The following is a 16,497-nucleotide window of genomic DNA, read 5'->3' on the forward strand; positions in this document are numbered from 1 at the left end:
GATAGGCCCTCACAAGTCCAGTGGAAAATTTGATTTTGTTACTCCATAGCCATTTTCCAACAAAAACACTAATTTCAAAGACATCCAGATAAAACTGGGGAGGGAAGAAACTGATTAAATTGGGTCCATTTACCTGTTTTCCCAGTACTGACAGAGTTCTACTTAATTCCAACCAACCTGCATATGACACCAACCCAAAACCCATCACACTATACATCTAACTTCACACTTGTAACATTTAGAGTTATTTACCCCTTTGATATTGTAAAGCTTTTGGCTAAGATTTTTAAAGCCTGCCTTCCTTAGCCTCCTAGCTTTATTTAAATGGCCTGTTTTTTAAAAGTGCCAAGTATGTCACACCATCACAGAGGTCCGAATGCTGCTTGGCTTTTCTTGGTTGTGGTCTCACATGTCACAAGTGAATCTTCAGAAAGTCTTAGACCGCACTTTGCAACGCTCATATCAACCACCAAGGAAAAATCCTCCTATTCTCCTAGTCTAACAGAATGATGAGAAAAGGGTTTTTTTGACCCATCACCATTCCCTTGTGCCTTTGAAAATAAACATTACATCTCTCCAGCTAATATGACCATACATCAGTTCTTAACACCTTTCTGCACCCTCCTGTGTTCTAAGCCTTTTATTTTAATTGACTTAAGAAAAGGTTTCATTAGAGATGACAGCACACTGGCTAGCAATTAAAATATATCTATATAATTTCTGCAACCCTCCTTCGAATCCTAGCCCATGTCTCTCATCTTTTGCAGAGAAGTGTCAAATAGTGTCTAAAAAAACCCTGCAAAGACAAGGGAAAAAATTCATAAATATATCGTTGTTGCCTAAAACTTTTATAAATTGTTTTTTGTGTTCAGTTTCACTTTTGTTGATAAAACTAGTCCAAAATACCTTTTCTAAAATATCTGTCTAAAAACCTGACTAGTAAAAGCTCCTAGAGGTGCAAAGACTGGGTTTTTTCCCACTCCACCAGTATTTGCATTGACAAATGGCAATGCTGACACTGTCTGCATTTTAAGGGTGGCTTTGTAGGTCACTCTTGAGCCTAACCTAGTGTCTAAAGCCCAAGAAAATTGGGTACAGCTTCTTTCTCCTCCCCAGACTCCTTGGAAAATGTTGGGGAAGTCACTTGGCCTCTCTGTGCCTTAATTGTATCCTCGTAAAAACAAGGATGTAAGAACTACTCCAATGTTTAAACACCTGCTTAACCCCTCAGTTTATCTATACCTTTAGTTAAATGTCTTTTGCTGTTGAAGTTCATGAAATTTCATTATATGCTTAAACATACACTTAAGCGGTTTTGTTGATATGGCACTGGAGTGTACAGACTATTCCCATCTTTATGGTAATATCAAAAATATTTTAAGCTATATAAGAATGTATTTTAAGCTCATGAATGAAGTCTGTATTTTCTTTCTTAAATCCCAGGCAATCATGTCTGTTCTGCCTTTGTTAAAGAATCAATGTTGTACTTGCCTGCATGTGTCCAAATTGAAGCCATTAATCTCTTCTGTTTGTCACATCCAGATTAAAGTGCTTTTGCAACCAGAGATAGTGTCGCATGCTCCCGATGTTGAAACAAAGCTCTCTCTCAGGAGACTCTAGTTATGCGTAAAGGATAGAAATCTAATGTTTTATGAAGAGTACCACAAGTAAGAAGGAAACTGTGTATTCACTCAAGCTGTGATCCTGCCTTTCTGAACAATATTTTACTATTGACTTTAACAGGAGCTATTTTATTGCTACAAAAAGCATGTAAGCAAGTATTTAATAAAACATTAACAGAAAATAACCTTTTGGTCCCAAGTTCTCACAGCTTTTTCAAGATCGTATGATTATGAGAGCAAAGACCATACATTTGCAACTGTCTGAAAAGTACTGGGTTACAAAATTATTTGTTTTATTTTTTAGCAAATAACTGCGTTTAAAGGCATTTCCTCTTTTGTGCAACATATTTAGGAGAAAGGAAATATATTTTAATCAGACAATATTTTGGTACAAAGCACTGAAAACAAGTTTGTTGTCATAAAACCTGATCTACTGAGGGGTTTGAAGGTACCTTGGTGATTTAGAAAAACATCTACAATGCAGTTAAAATGTTAAATACCCATTAATATTTTTGGCTTTGCCTAACTTAGCAAGTAATGAACTGCAATAGGAGTAGACAGAACAGAAAGCTGGTGTTAAGGACCCAATATCCATACTGTACAACTTCTGGGGACTTGATTTTGGAATAGGTTTAATCTAGTGATGATCTAATGATGGATGGAAAGCCATCACAAGCTGGAGAGCATTTTCCAGTTTAGATTCACTTGAATTCCATTTTGCCTACTCCACTATGTTATCTATAGTGCAGCAAAGAGGGGATGAACAGGAGATTCATCTCAAAAGTGTAAACTAAACACTCAGGCCAACGCATCCAATCTGAGTTAGGGATTCGCACCAGCTAGACATCTCTGTCTGTATCTTTGTAAATTTGGCACTGCAGACGTTATTCCTCATGTTACTACTTCTGAAAATCAGCAAGGTCTACTCTAGGAAGAAGAGAATCACTAGTATATAGTGCACTGCATAAATGGTGGTACATAATATAAAACTTAGGGAGACACCAAAAGAAAGTTAAGTTTCCATCTGAAAAATATTCCATCACTATAGTTAAAAGCAAAACCTACATTGTTACAATTAATGTAAGTATATATTTCTTAGCTGAAGTTTAAATAATGATTTTCATCTCTTGCTGAACATGAAGCTCAAGAAAGCTGACAGATCGACCCATGCAGCCCAAGAGAAGTGTTACTTCACTTCTTGCATTTTTCTCTCATTGCTCACTCTGCATCTTCCCCAGATTAATTTTCTAAACAACAGCAAAAAAGATTGAGGCAAAGATGATCAAAAGCATGCCTTTGAGTATCCAGCTGGGGATGTACAGTGCACTGAACATTAGTTCTTCACCACGAGACCCCCTCTATAATCCTAGTGAATATGAATGTGCTGAATCAGTTTGTCCCTGTTACAATGTGAGTCAATAACTTCTTATAAAAACTATGAAATATAAAAGCATTGCTCATCAGCACTCACAGCATTTTTGCTTTTACCCAGGACAACTAGTTTTCTTCATCACTAGCTTTCTATTCATTTCCTCACTACAGTCTGGTACGGTATTTGCCAAGAGAGTTTTCAGTTTTATCTGGCATAGGTCAAATGACATCTACATTTAAAAAAATGGGGTCTTAAACTATATTAAATTAAAGAAAAATATTAAATATACATCTGTTGAATAAGCTATTCAATATAATCAGAGAATTTAAAGATCTTGTGTGAAGAGTTTCAATTAAAGCTTTACAAGCATTAATTAAAAATAAACCACCAAATACGCAGAATCTACTGTATGGCAATAAACACCCAAGAATCACTGCTTTCTCATTTAGATGGGTAAAATTATTTCACTTTGACTAGCAGCCATAAATAAGGAATACATCCCTCTCTTATTTGTCTGGATTAAGATTATCTCCTTTTAATTTTTTCCAGATTAGTTGCCAAGAATAATGCTGCCTGCCACTGTGTGAAATTAACACCTTTCCCATTTTGATTTCAAAGGTAAAAACAAAAAATAAAAAATCCAAAAGCAAGCAAGCTTCTGTTTCAAATGAGTAAATTTGTGTTTCATTTGTAATCCAACAGGCTGACTGATTTCATTTTTTGGCAATGTACAGTACAGCCTGTGCCCTCCCCTGGACATGTAGTACGCAGGGACACAATGTGGGAAGCATGTCCAGGAGTAATACACTGGAAGATCTCTCTGGAGGCAGAACAACAGCAAGAAGGGAACATCACAAAGCATGTTCACGCCTGAACATTAGTCACTCTGATCTGGGTAAAAAAAAAATAAATCACCTTTAGACCTCAACACCTATTCATACATGAAAGTTACAACATCACATATATTCTTTTAAGATAAAGGGACTTGCCACAGCTCCCTGCAGAAGGGCTGGTGCCATGGCTTTTCAAAAGCACTATAAAACATTTCAAAAACTGAACCAATAAAAACGTTGAAACAACTGTCATGACTTACTGATGTCAGCCTGTGCTTGCAGGGGCATGTAACAGCAGTCAGTTATTATTTCTGTTTGCATTCTGGGATATATATCTATATATATGTGTGTGTAACGCAGAACTGCTCAGGTCAGGGCGAAGCCTCTGGGTAGCCTGTGCTGTGTGATATTCTCCTAGCCAAACCCAAAGTCAAACTCAGATGTTACGTCTTACAGACCATTCTTGGTGAGAAAATCTGATCTGCTCACCCTTTCCTTCATGCATGGCAGGAACCTGACTTTTAAAGACATTTAGGTTACCATGGAAGGACCTGATTAAAATCTCTTTACCAGAGACAGTCTCTACCTAGCCAATATTTTTTCCACTCTTCACCAAGACGTAATGTCTGCCTCTTACTTTCTTCAGTAAGAGAAATCATAATTTTCTTAACCAAGCTTCAGAAGATCCTCAAAACTTTGAACTCCCTGTATTTCTAACCCACATAAGTCTTTACATAATAATTTTCTTAAATCCTCAAAGCAAACTTTGCCATAGCTGGGTACTTTTATTGTGCCCTTACTGACAGTTTTTCCATGTTACAGTGAATAAAGTCAGGTCTTAATCAGGTCATCTGAGGTTGCTCTTTATCTCCCTGCTGTGGTAATCTCCTTATCAATCTGTATCAAATCAAAATATCTCAGTGTTAACTAGGGCAGGAGGTTTGATTCTCAAAACTGCAACCACACACTCTCAGCTCTCACTTTGCTTACAATTAATCCTAGCTCCAGCTCCATCTGCTGTCACTTGGAGCTTGCCTTTAATGAGGCACTGGAACTGTTCACCCAGATACCTGACACCTTAGTGAGGAATCACAAACAGATGCTTCAGTAAAAAAAAAAAAAAAAAAAAAAAAGTTGCACTAAACTACTTTGTGTATTTCTTCTTAATGTGCTACTGACCCTTGACAGGTTCTTTGCCATAAAAGTGTCTCCTTGGTAGAACATGCCTATATTTAAATTAATGATGCTTTTGCAACAAAGACAATAGCATGGATTCGCACAGAGATGCTCTGAGGATAATCATCAGCACTAACTTCCACATGAAGAGTACAACTGCTGCCTTACAAGAGCTGGCAACAGGCTGTTGCTTTTCAGAGCAAGACTGAGCTTCAAATCACAGGACTTCTCCCCTACAACTGCACTGGACACTTGTCTTCTCAGAAACTAAGCCAGAAACACCAGCAGTGTGAACACTGATTTGGAATGCACACAGAGAGCATGAGTTTTCTAAGACAGTCTGGAAAGAGAAATATACTAATTGCAAAATGTTAATTTCCTACAGCCTTTTTAGCAATACATCTCACTAGCCAATGTTTTCTGATACAATACCGGAACAAACTAGTAAATGTAAACTAATTCTTTGTCTGGAAAGGAGTTTTACTCGATTGTAGCAGCAGAGATTGCAGTACTTTGCATACAATGTAATATGTATATGTAATATGGAGTACATGAAACGAGATGCAGGGGAGAAATACCTAGTTTTATTTTACTCTAGAAGACTTAGGTTACACAGGAGTGTCAGACCACTTTAAGTAATACAGGTCTTCTTAAATACTTCCCATGTAAAGTCTTTATTCTCTACTTGTCATTTTTTAGAAATGTGTAAAATATATTTTTGGCAACATATTCCAAGGCTTCCCTGCTCTAGGTGTTGGCATCTGGACTCCTGCTGTAAAGATCTCACTGAAGTTCATAAATTGTTTATAAATTAAATCAGCTCTTTCATGCTAAAAATTATTATGGCCTCAAGTCTATGATCTCAGTCTTTTAGCGAACTTAAAGTGTTAAATCACACTGCAAAAAGTTCTCCCTTTCCTATGGGAGAGATTACAATAATATCCTGGACTTTAACAATTATCCTCGACATAAAAATTCTTGTATTTAACAGCCCTTGAGAGAATCTTACCCCCTTCACAGAACCTCTGCAAAGGAGCAATTTCGATGGGTGAGAATTTCACAAGACAGAAAAAAAGTGATGTTGCTTGTATTTTTAAATGACAGCTCCTAGCTCAGTGGCATGGAGTGCTGGAGGAGCCCCCTGGAGCAGAGATCAGGGCCAAAGGGAGGAGATAAACTGATTTGTCATATGGCTGCATGGTTTATGGCATTTTCGTATTCTTTATCATACTTCTATCACCTGCACATCTATAGGTAGGAAGACAGAGAAAGAAACCTGCAACAGGAGAAGGCATGCTACTGAATTTCTAAGAGCAGATGCAGGGCATCGACATGAGAAATAAAGGGTCAAAGGAGCATTTATCACAGACAATCGAATAGTGACAGATGATAAAGACATCTGGGAAGAAGGACATACAGGCAAAGCAGCATGGATGAGGATTTTACGGAATTTTTGAATACCATTCAGGGTGAACCTTAAGTAACTCAGAGAAATAAACCTAATCTTGGTGTACTTACAGTAGTGACTGCAAATGAGGCTGTTAAAGAGCTGGCCTAACAGACTCAGAGGCTGCCTTGGCATTCAGAGCCAGGAAGGAGCATGGAGAAGGCTAAGCAGGCATAGTGCTACCAAGAGCAAACTGACTTGGTCTCACTCCCTTGCTTATGACAACTAAATTGATGTCTGCTAGGGGCTCACTGGGGGAAGAACAACCAGTCCCAGGAGAAGCTAATGTATGTTTGAAAAGGCACGTCAGATGTTGTGTGCTGGGAATCAACCTCGGTGTGCCAGCAAAGCCCCTGAGCACCAACTGGCTAAGAGACACTGCTAAGCCCCCAGGAGAGTTTCAGAAAAACTGCCATGAAAATACATACGCAATATCAAGTACTATTAGCTTGTTTCATGCTTTTTCCCACAACATGCCAGAATTCCGGAATTTTCCAGAATAAACACTATTTGTTTTTTATTGTCTTCCATCGCTTCTAAAAAGTGAAGCAAGCATGACAGCATGAGAGGAATCCAGGGAGCAGCACACCCATCTCTATCAAATTACGCAGTTCAGTGGTTGCTCCACATTAAACATTGATAGAATAAATAATGTCTTTCAACAAAGACTTGGTTACCTTGGTACTTGCTGAACTCATGACAGACTTGCAATTCCTCATCTGGATATAACCGTGGCAGAAAACAAAACCAGGTAAAAGTTGGTGTGAAAGGCACACATTTAAATGATTTAATATAGGATAGATGCTTGCCTTTGGTGGTCATGAAGTCTTAGGTGGATATTAAAGGGTGATCTATGTCTCATAGCATCTACTTTATCATGATTTGGTTAGATGGACTGAAATGGCAAGTTGATGTTCTGTCAGACTTGGAGACAAGCAGCATAAAAGCCTCCCTGACCCTAGCACAGCTGCAGTATTCAGATGGCTGACTAGATATTGTCCTATTAAACTCTTCTAATACCTGGTTCCAAATGCCTCTTCAGTTTCACACCCACCAATGACTGCAGAAAGGCAGCCAGAGACAGTACTATATATGTAAAAATTTAAAGCCCAGGCTAACTATATCAGGCCAAATCCTTACAGTCATTACTCTTCTTCCTCTCCCTGCATGCATATTTAGGTAACTGGCTTGCTTAAGCATCTTTCAATAATTAAGCATCTTTGGCATGCAGGGAAGTCTCATGCTATTTTCCAGCAAAAGGTTTATCTCCAGGCTTTCATAGGAACCTGCTAGCATGGTCTTCCTGTGCCTGTGTAATAGAAAGCTGAAGGAATGCCTCTGACCTCACCCAGTGTTTCTTGCATAAATGAAGCGGCACATGCTCCTGCCAGGTCCCCTCTGCTTGGGGCTGTGTAGATATACCCAAATTCTCTTTTAAGTCAGTGCCTACACCTCCAGTTCATTCAGTTCAATTTGGGCCATTTGGATTCAATTTAAGCTTTGCATGGCAAGGTGCAACTTAATCGTCAGGAAGCAATGGATTTTGAGGGGACTGCTAGACGAATCAGCTCTTAGTGCAATGCTGAGCAAGGGCTTCAGCCATGAAACTACAATTTCGGCTTGCAAAAAATTCTCCTGCGTAGCACAGTATAAACACTGACCAAAAAAGCCAGATGCAAACATATGGCAACCATGAACTATAATAGTTCTTCAACTACTGTCTTTGTATGATGAAACACAATTTAAACAACCTAAAGAGCTGCTCCTAAATGTGTGTATATACAGATATCTTTCTTAAACCACAAGCTACAGAAGTTATTGTGTTATGGAAATTGTTCTTAATAAAGAAAATGGAGTTACTATTGTCTTTAATAAGGCAGGATCAAGCCCTTGATAAGAGGGTAGAAACAACATCCCTTTGAAAGTTCATGAGTAATTTCAGATAATATATTCACAAATCCAAATGAAAGGATGACTAGGAGTGATGATGTTACATGCGTCAGGACTATGTTTAAAGAACTGGAAGGGGCAGTAAAGACATATATTTAAAATTAATTATGCATAGGAAGATGTGGAAGAATTGCAAAGCGTACATAATTTCAAACTACAAACAATAGTGGCAGAATATGCTGTGTACCTTTAATATTGCATCTATGCCAAAGTAGTATAAAGAAGAAAATGCACTAAATTTATATATTGATAATTGAATGCATTTTCAATAGTTACTTAGAAAGTCATTTCAGTTTTCATAAGAAATAAAGGGGCAAGCGATCCTGAATCAGTCAGCATATACGTGCTGGATAAAATGAGTATACAGTTAGCCTCAGATGAGCTGCAGCAAGTACTGTCTCCTGCCCAGCTAGTTGTCAGGAGCTATGAGAAATGGTGAACAGTATTGTAGGGTCTCTGGAGGGAGTGAAATGGGGAAGGGGCATCATGGGGCAGACAGAGGAAATGTTGAACTTACTGTGAAAGTGAAGAAATTCTCTGTTTGTGATAGGGGAAGATGGAGCAGCAGGTAGGAAAGAAATACGCAGACCCTCCTAATGAATCCAATAGCATGTGTCCCCATTAACAGTAATTTAAGCATTCAGGCAAACAAAGGATCAAGGTATGAACTATGAACTTTTATTTTTGTAGAAAAGTATCTCTTTCAAGCCTACACAGGTTTACAGTAACTATATCAACATAACTTACTGTATGTATTGATGAATATAGGATTCCTGCAATTTCCAGGTAATCAGCCTGGCACTTTTCACAAGCATTAAATCTATTTAGAATCATAGAATCATTTAGGTTGAAAGAGATCTTTAAGGTCATTAAGTTGAACCAATAATCAAGCACTACCAAATCCATCACTAAACCATGTCCCTAAGCACCACATCTACACATCTTTTAAATACCTCCAAGGATGGTGATTCAACCACTTCCCTGGGCAATGCTTGATAACCCTTTCAGTGAAGAATTTTTTCCTAATATCCAACGTAAACCTCCCCTGGCACAACTTGGGGCCGTTTCCGCTTCTCCTGTCAGTTGTTAACTGTGAGAAGAGACTGAGCCCCACCTGCCTACAACCTCCTTTCAGGTAGTTGTAGAGAGTGATGATGTCTCCTCTGAGTCTCCTTTTCTCCAGGCTATTTAATACAAATAAATCAATTTCCCATTAAAATTACATGTCGGCCTTTAATTGGTCAACTCTTCCTTCCTGATAAAAGAAGATTCAGTGCTTAGTGCTTAGTGCACTGCCCTTGGATTTAGACTAGACTTTGATACTCTGGTTTGCTACAGACTATACATGACCTTGGATTTAATCTCTCTGTACCTCAGTAAAAGATAGAGCTGCTGTATTTTAAAGGCATGGTGAAAGGGGAGCTAGTTTTAAGAGGGTGGAGAACTTGAACGTGATTGAAGCAAGCATTACACAGTTCATGAGAGGCAGGTAAATAGTTGACACAAATTGGATGACTCAGCAACAGTGTACAACCTGTGATGGACCAGAACCAATGAAGAATGAGAAACCTAGCCTTCTCGTGTGGATAGGAAATATAATTAGACTTGGTATATCAGCTGAAAATAATTATACTGACCTATTTTAAATAGTTTTAAAACTATCATGATGACATATATTTTTACTTTGCTTGGCTTAGTGGTTTGGGTTTTTTTGTAAGGCAACAGAATAGATTATATGTCAGTGACCATTGTGCAAAAAAATGTCAGATCTGTGTTTGTCATCAGAAATGGTTATATTGATTTTATTGAGTGTTTCAAGATCGATGTGGTGTATTTGAAAATTAACACTCCTAAAAATTAGCATACCAGGTTTTCTCTATCTAAATGAAACTATACAAAAAACTAGCATCAAAATTACATAAAACTTATTTAATGTCTTTTGAGATAAAACAGTAAGTGTTCATTTGCATTGAACCTACCTTGTATTCTGCAGGGAAAGTCATATTGCAACAACCTAATTCATCACCATCTCTCCAAACCAACCATCAGGCTGTTTCTCTCCACAGTTTAATAATATAGTCCAAATCAACTGGCAAAATCATCCCTGCAGAGAAAACAAAAAATACATACAGCAAGAACACTATTTTCATTAGCTTTTCAGATCACTGACATAGCATAAATGCAGGCACTGGTGCTTTTATCTTTTTTAGTGAGTAAAGTCAATATAACAGGGTCCCCAGTTCAGCACATTTCATCTGAGTTCTTACTATTAAGTCAATTGTTAACCCCCTGGCCAATACAGCATTCAAGTTACAATGCAATTTCAGCACATGCCTTAAATGCTTTGCTTCAACAGGGACACAGCTTTCCAGTATCAACACTTCCTTGTCAATACTCTGAATTTCCCTATTAATTCTATATTTTGACTAGTAGCAAAACATTAAGTTACTCATGTCAGTTGCTATCTTCTGCATTAGCTAGGCAGTCTAATAAAATTTTCATTAAAATACATTAAAATAAACCAAAATCACATGTTGTAGTAAAATTAATTTAATGAAAGGGGACTTTAATAGGTAAAATAGTGAATGAAAAGAAGCAGGTGTAATAGTATAGCATGGGAAAAAAAAATCTGAAAAAATAACTGCTAAATTCTCAAGGAAGAAATCTGAGAAAACCCACATTTCAACCAGAAAAGGCTGACTGTCTGACTTAATATTCAACAGCAGAATGAGTATTTGGGCATTCTGTGGTAGAAATATGTGTTAAAGACATAAAGACTTGAGCTTTAAAAGTTTTTCCAGAGTGGGTAGTAACTGAAACAGGAAGAGGAAGCATGATGTTAGTTGTGCATAGACAGCTTTAAAGAGTTGGCAAGAAGAGACTCTGGTCTATAGTAACCTGAGACAATAATTTTGAAGCTGAGGATTGCCAGAGTGCAAAATACTTTGGAGTTGTACAGAGGAGACAGAGCATGACAAATGTCAAATAATTCAAATGGATGCACTTATCTGGAATAGAAAAGAAATGGTATTTATTTCCTAACTTAGTCTACCTTCCCACTACCTATCATTGCCTAATTTATCTTACAAGCTCTGCTAAGGAACACACCTTGCAATATTAGCCATTATTCCAAAAGTTTTGTCTCTGGAATTGGCCCAGTGGCTACTTTCTCTTACTCAGAAAGAAAGAAAGAATAATAAGATCCCATTTACATCAAAGCCTTCTGTTTTGGAGAAGAAAGGTTTTCTGACTTTTCAAAAAATGTTTACTCTATATATGGTCTGAAATGGCTTTGGAAATCTGAGTCCAAAAGTTACAAAAAAAGTTAGCAGTAAACAAAGCTGCTGTTTGCCAGATAGATTCTTGTGCAGATCTTACACTCCAGAGTGAAGACTGATTCTTGGGTAAAAGTACATCTAAGTGGAGAGAGAAGCCAGGAATGACAAGAGCCACGGTGCAGTAATTGGTAACAGGTTCATAACGAAGTGGTTCTTAAGATGTAATTAAGTGGTGGACCTTCTTTCCATGGCATACTGCAAATACAAAAACGTTCATGCAGGTTTGAGACAGACCTGACAATCCAGTAGAAGAAAAATCCATCAGGTTCACTGAATGATTAGAAACCAGCTCTGCTTCAGGATGTCCTTGAGCAGCAAGTGATGAAAGCCTTCGAGTATGAGTTTGCCCTCTTCTCTTCCCCAGGGTATCTGCTTGCAGCTGCTGGTTCATGGGTTTTTATGGATCTTTCTTTTCTGTCCGCAAGCATGCTTCTATCCTTCTACCCACAAGCAAGTTTCCATTCTCTAAGCATGAGAAGCACCACTTTGCTATTTGCCTTCACTAGTTGTGTTCTAGAACATGCCTGCAGAATACATGAGGGTGCAGTCTTGCAAGTAAGAATAAAGTCAATTTTTAGGAAACTATGCCTAACATAACTGCACCCCTACTTTGACTGCTGTAACTTAATTGTTCCAGCGACCCCCCCCCCCCCCGCCCCCGCCAGTGCCAGCGTGTGTGAGGGTGCCACACAGGTGCAGCTTGCACAGCCCCTGCGCTGCCACAACTCTGCGCAGCGAAGCCCCTCTTGCCAGCAGTAGCCGCTCTCGTCTCATAACAAAAGGGTCTGGAAAAGGCTTCAAGGCATAAAATAAATTCTTAATGATGCTTCCCGCTTTAATTACTCATTAAGGGTGTAGATATTAGCCAGATCCAACTGTCACACACCACCAGGATTGAAAAAAACACAGTCTGTCTGGATAAAACCTTAAAGAGCACAAAGAGAGCTCTAAGGGCTCTGGCAAAGGAAGGAAATCTCAGCTGGCTGTTTAATTTATGTTTAATTTAATTCTGTGTTAGCTAACCAGATACTACTTCTGTCTCATTTAAATCTACTTTCAGAGAAAGAGAAAAAAAGATCCACAAGTGCAACTGAAGTGACACAGCACTAACAAACGTCAGCTCGCTCCATGGGAAACAAGGGATTGCATTTGTCACAGCTAATTTATGAAAAGGCTATCAGCTGAAAACGTATGTTGTCACGTGGTTTCCTCACCAACCAGGTAAGTAAACAAAATGAATGGGAATTCCTGCCTAGACAACATCTGTTTCTTCATTCTGACCCACTGCCTCTCCCCTCCCCAAGCAGTCCCTCAGGACCTGGGCTCCAGGCAGCCAGGCACGTGTGCTTCCCCATCTGGGCCAACCCACCAGAACATTTCTAATCCTGACTGTGTGCTGTAGAGGTACAAAGGCCTCCAGCATGGTGAGACCGAATTTCACATCAGAAATAAATGTGTTAACTGTCTCAGCCATGAGTTCTTGAAACTTTGGCGAACAGGAGACTCCACACATCCACTTTTTTTCCTGTTTTAAAGAATAGCTTAATGCATCATATGACATTTGCTTCTTAAAGTGTACCCTGAATAAATCTAATAATTTTTTTCCTCCCTTTATACTCACTACATGAGCAACCTACACACAAGGAAATCCAGAATATTTCTGGTGCTTTGCTCCCTCAACAAACTGAAAATACCCCATGGAAACATCAATGTGGAGAAAGACAAGTAATTCCAGTACTTCAAGTATTTGTTTCTGATATGGGTCATTCAGCAGCATAAAACCCCCTCCATCACTGGAGGAAGCTGTTTGTATCCTCACCACAAATCATGATGTTTCTGGCTTTAACTATGCTTTATTGAAGAATTAAATATGTGCTAAGAAACAAGAATATACACAGAGTTATAAAACCTAATCAACAGAATTGAGAAACAGGGATTCAGGTTCAAATCTTTGTCCTGCCTGATACATGTTGGTCTATTTTCCTTTTAGCCCTTCTGCCTCAACACAACTTCATCTCTTCTTCTACCAGCCTCTGCTTCTGTTCCTGGATGGACTCTTGTTTCCACCAGCTGTAGGGTCCTGTACTGTGCAACCCCGTGCACCAGCAGAGGCTGGGGCTGACCTGCTGGAAGGCAGCTCTGAGGAGAAGAACCTGGGAGTCCTGGTGGGCAGTGAGTTGCCCATGAGCCAACAGTGTGCCCTGGTGGCCAGGAAGGCCAGTGGCATCCTGGGGTGCATTAGGAGGAGCGTGGCCAGCAGGTCAAGGGAGCTGATCCTCCCCCTCTGCTCCGCCCTGGTGAGGCCACGTCTGGAGTGCTGTGTCCAGTGCTGGGCTCCCCAGTTCAAGAGGGACAGGGAACTACTGGAGAGGGTCCAGCAGAGACTATGAAGATGATGAGGAGACTGGAGCATCTCCCTGATGAGGAAAGGCTGAGGGAGCTGGGGCTGTTTAGCCTGGAGGAGAGAAGACCAAGAGGGGATCTTATCAATGTCTACAAATACCTTAAGGGCGAGTGTCAGGAGGCTGGGGCCAGGCTCTTTTCAGTGGTGCCCAGGGACAGGGCAAGGGGCAACAGGACAAACTGCAGCACAGGAGGTTCCATCCAAGTATAAGGAAGGACTTCTTTACTTTGGGGGTGACAGAGCACTGGGACAGGCTGCCCAGAGAGGCTGTGGAGTCTCCTTCTCTGGAGACGGTCAAAACCTGCCTGGACATGATCCTGTGCAAGCTGCTGTAGGAGAACCTACTTTAGCAGGGGACTGGATTAGACAATCTCCAGAGGTCCCTTCCAACCCTGACCAATCTGTGATTCTGTGATTTCTTCTCTTACATAATTTTCCTGTCCCTCCTCACCTCCTTTAAAGGGAGAATGAAAGAAAGACTTTCAGCCAACTCAGCCTACTAGGCTTAAATCCTTAGTAATTTCACTGTGGCTTGTGGACATCATAAATAATGAGACTCCATGTCACCAGGAACCTGACCAACACTTTTTCATCATCTCTTGTCACTGGGAGAGTTTAGGAGCACTCCTGAAGGAGACGGACAGCCAAGCCAGCCTGGAATTAAAGCTAAATCCTTCATTTCCAGCCCCAAGAAATCTCAAAACTTCTCAACAGAGAGAACTTCTGGTTTCACTCTACCGGCAAAACCTTGTGTCTGGGGAGCTGGCAGGTGAGATCTGGTTGGATCCCCCTTCTCACGCTGGAGGCACACCAGATAGAGTCTGTGAAAGAGCTGAGTGCCTTCTTACCAGCCGCCTATTACTCTGTTCACTGGTGCAGATTGTTAAAGGTCAGAACAAGGAAAAAATGGCCTTTTCTGGAAGTTAGGAATTGTGCTTGTCTTTTGGATTGCACATCCCAAACATGAGTGTTATGGCCTGGACTCACTGTAAATCCACCATGGAAGCAGTCAGGGTTTGCTCTTTCTCAGGTTACTTGCTTCCAACAAGTAGCAAGGAGAATGGAAAAAAACACTTAAGCACTGAAATCCAAAATTCATAACTTACTGATGAAATGTTTGATTGCCGAGGCACTGAAATCCTCTGAGAATCAGTCCCTAACTGAACTTCAGCTGAATCGGTGTAAGATGCCACTGAAATAGGAGTGTAATCATCCTTCACAGACTTTTTCAGATCATGAAAGTATTTGCAAGCTAGAGGTCTCAATTTACAGCTGTTTGATAAATATGAAAATTAAAAACCAACTCCAGGTGCAAAATGCTAAGGAGCAATTGCTGCAAAAATCACAGCTCTGCTGCTCAATTAGCACATTTGGAAGCTATCCATGTTCTCATGGATCTCATGTAAGGGTGGCAACTTTTTGCTGATAGAGCAAACGATTATTGGTGGCAGCAACAAAAGGCTGCTTTAACTCTGAACCATTCCGTGGATGAAATTACAGCTGAGCTGCCTGGGCACACCTGCAACAGCAGCACCCACTGGGGATGCTGGGCACGGTATGGCAAAACTCAAACTCACTGCTGAAAAAGCCCAGCACCTCACACCAAAGCAAGAGAGAGACAAGCAGTATCTAAGCTCTACTAGTAAGAAGAGGATGAAGGAGGTGTGGCCCTAAAACACCAGGCACTGCGCCATATCCTTTTCTGAATTTTTGCCCCTTTTCTTGTCTTCATGCGGTCATGCAATAATCCATTTCTGCAGGACTACATCACATGTGTTTGCCAAAGAAAAAGAATTCTAAGCTTGTTTTTCATAAAGAAAATAAGGTTGTTGTCTTAAACTACAACCAGGAAACCAGCAATTCCTACTGCCTTTATGCATAGGGATATCAGGAAGAAATTTCAGTGCTTTTTCAAAGGTTTTAAACACCAGCACTTCCAAAATAATTATGACGCTGAGGACAGAATTGCTTTTCAAATAAAAGTGTTCCAAGAACAAAGCACCAGTGCCTATGTGCTTATTGTACTTGAGTACCTCATGTCATTTTGGGCAACAGGAATTCATGCTGAAATGACTGTGCCTAGTGAGGGTGCAGACCTCACTGCCCAGCCAGAATGCCAGTGGAGCAGCTCTGATGCATTCCCTCCGATACACAAGTCTTCTTGAAAGCTGATCAAAGGGCACAGGCTGCCTCAGACAAAAACCCCACAAACTGGAAAAAAACTCCTAAGAATGCGCAAGATTCAGTAGTCCCAGGACAGTGGCAAAAAAGCAAAATTAACCAGTGTTATCTCATTGTACTAAGAAAATAGTTTCTCTTTCGTTGCCCGAGATGACATTACAATTATAATGATTC

General features: G+C 39.9%; 1 protein-coding gene across 2 annotated transcripts in view; it reads right to left on the reverse strand.

The window, feature by feature from the left end:
* JAKMIP1 (janus kinase and microtubule interacting protein 1) overlaps positions 1–16,497 on the reverse strand; it is a 249,911-nt gene that overhangs the window by 23,432 nt on the left and 209,982 nt on the right. For both annotated transcript variants that reach the window (XM_056338866.1, XM_056338844.1), the window contains exon 15: positions 10,380–10,504. The gene's annotated coding sequence lies outside the window, so the exon portion shown is untranslated. The remainder of the gene's footprint in view (positions 1–10,379; positions 10,505–16,497) is intronic.

This window comes from Falco biarmicus, chromosome 1 (genome assembly GCF_023638135.1).
Source record: "Falco biarmicus isolate bFalBia1 chromosome 1, bFalBia1.pri, whole genome shotgun sequence".
In the NCBI taxonomy this organism is placed as follows: Eukaryota; Metazoa; Chordata; class Aves; order Falconiformes; family Falconidae; genus Falco; species Falco biarmicus.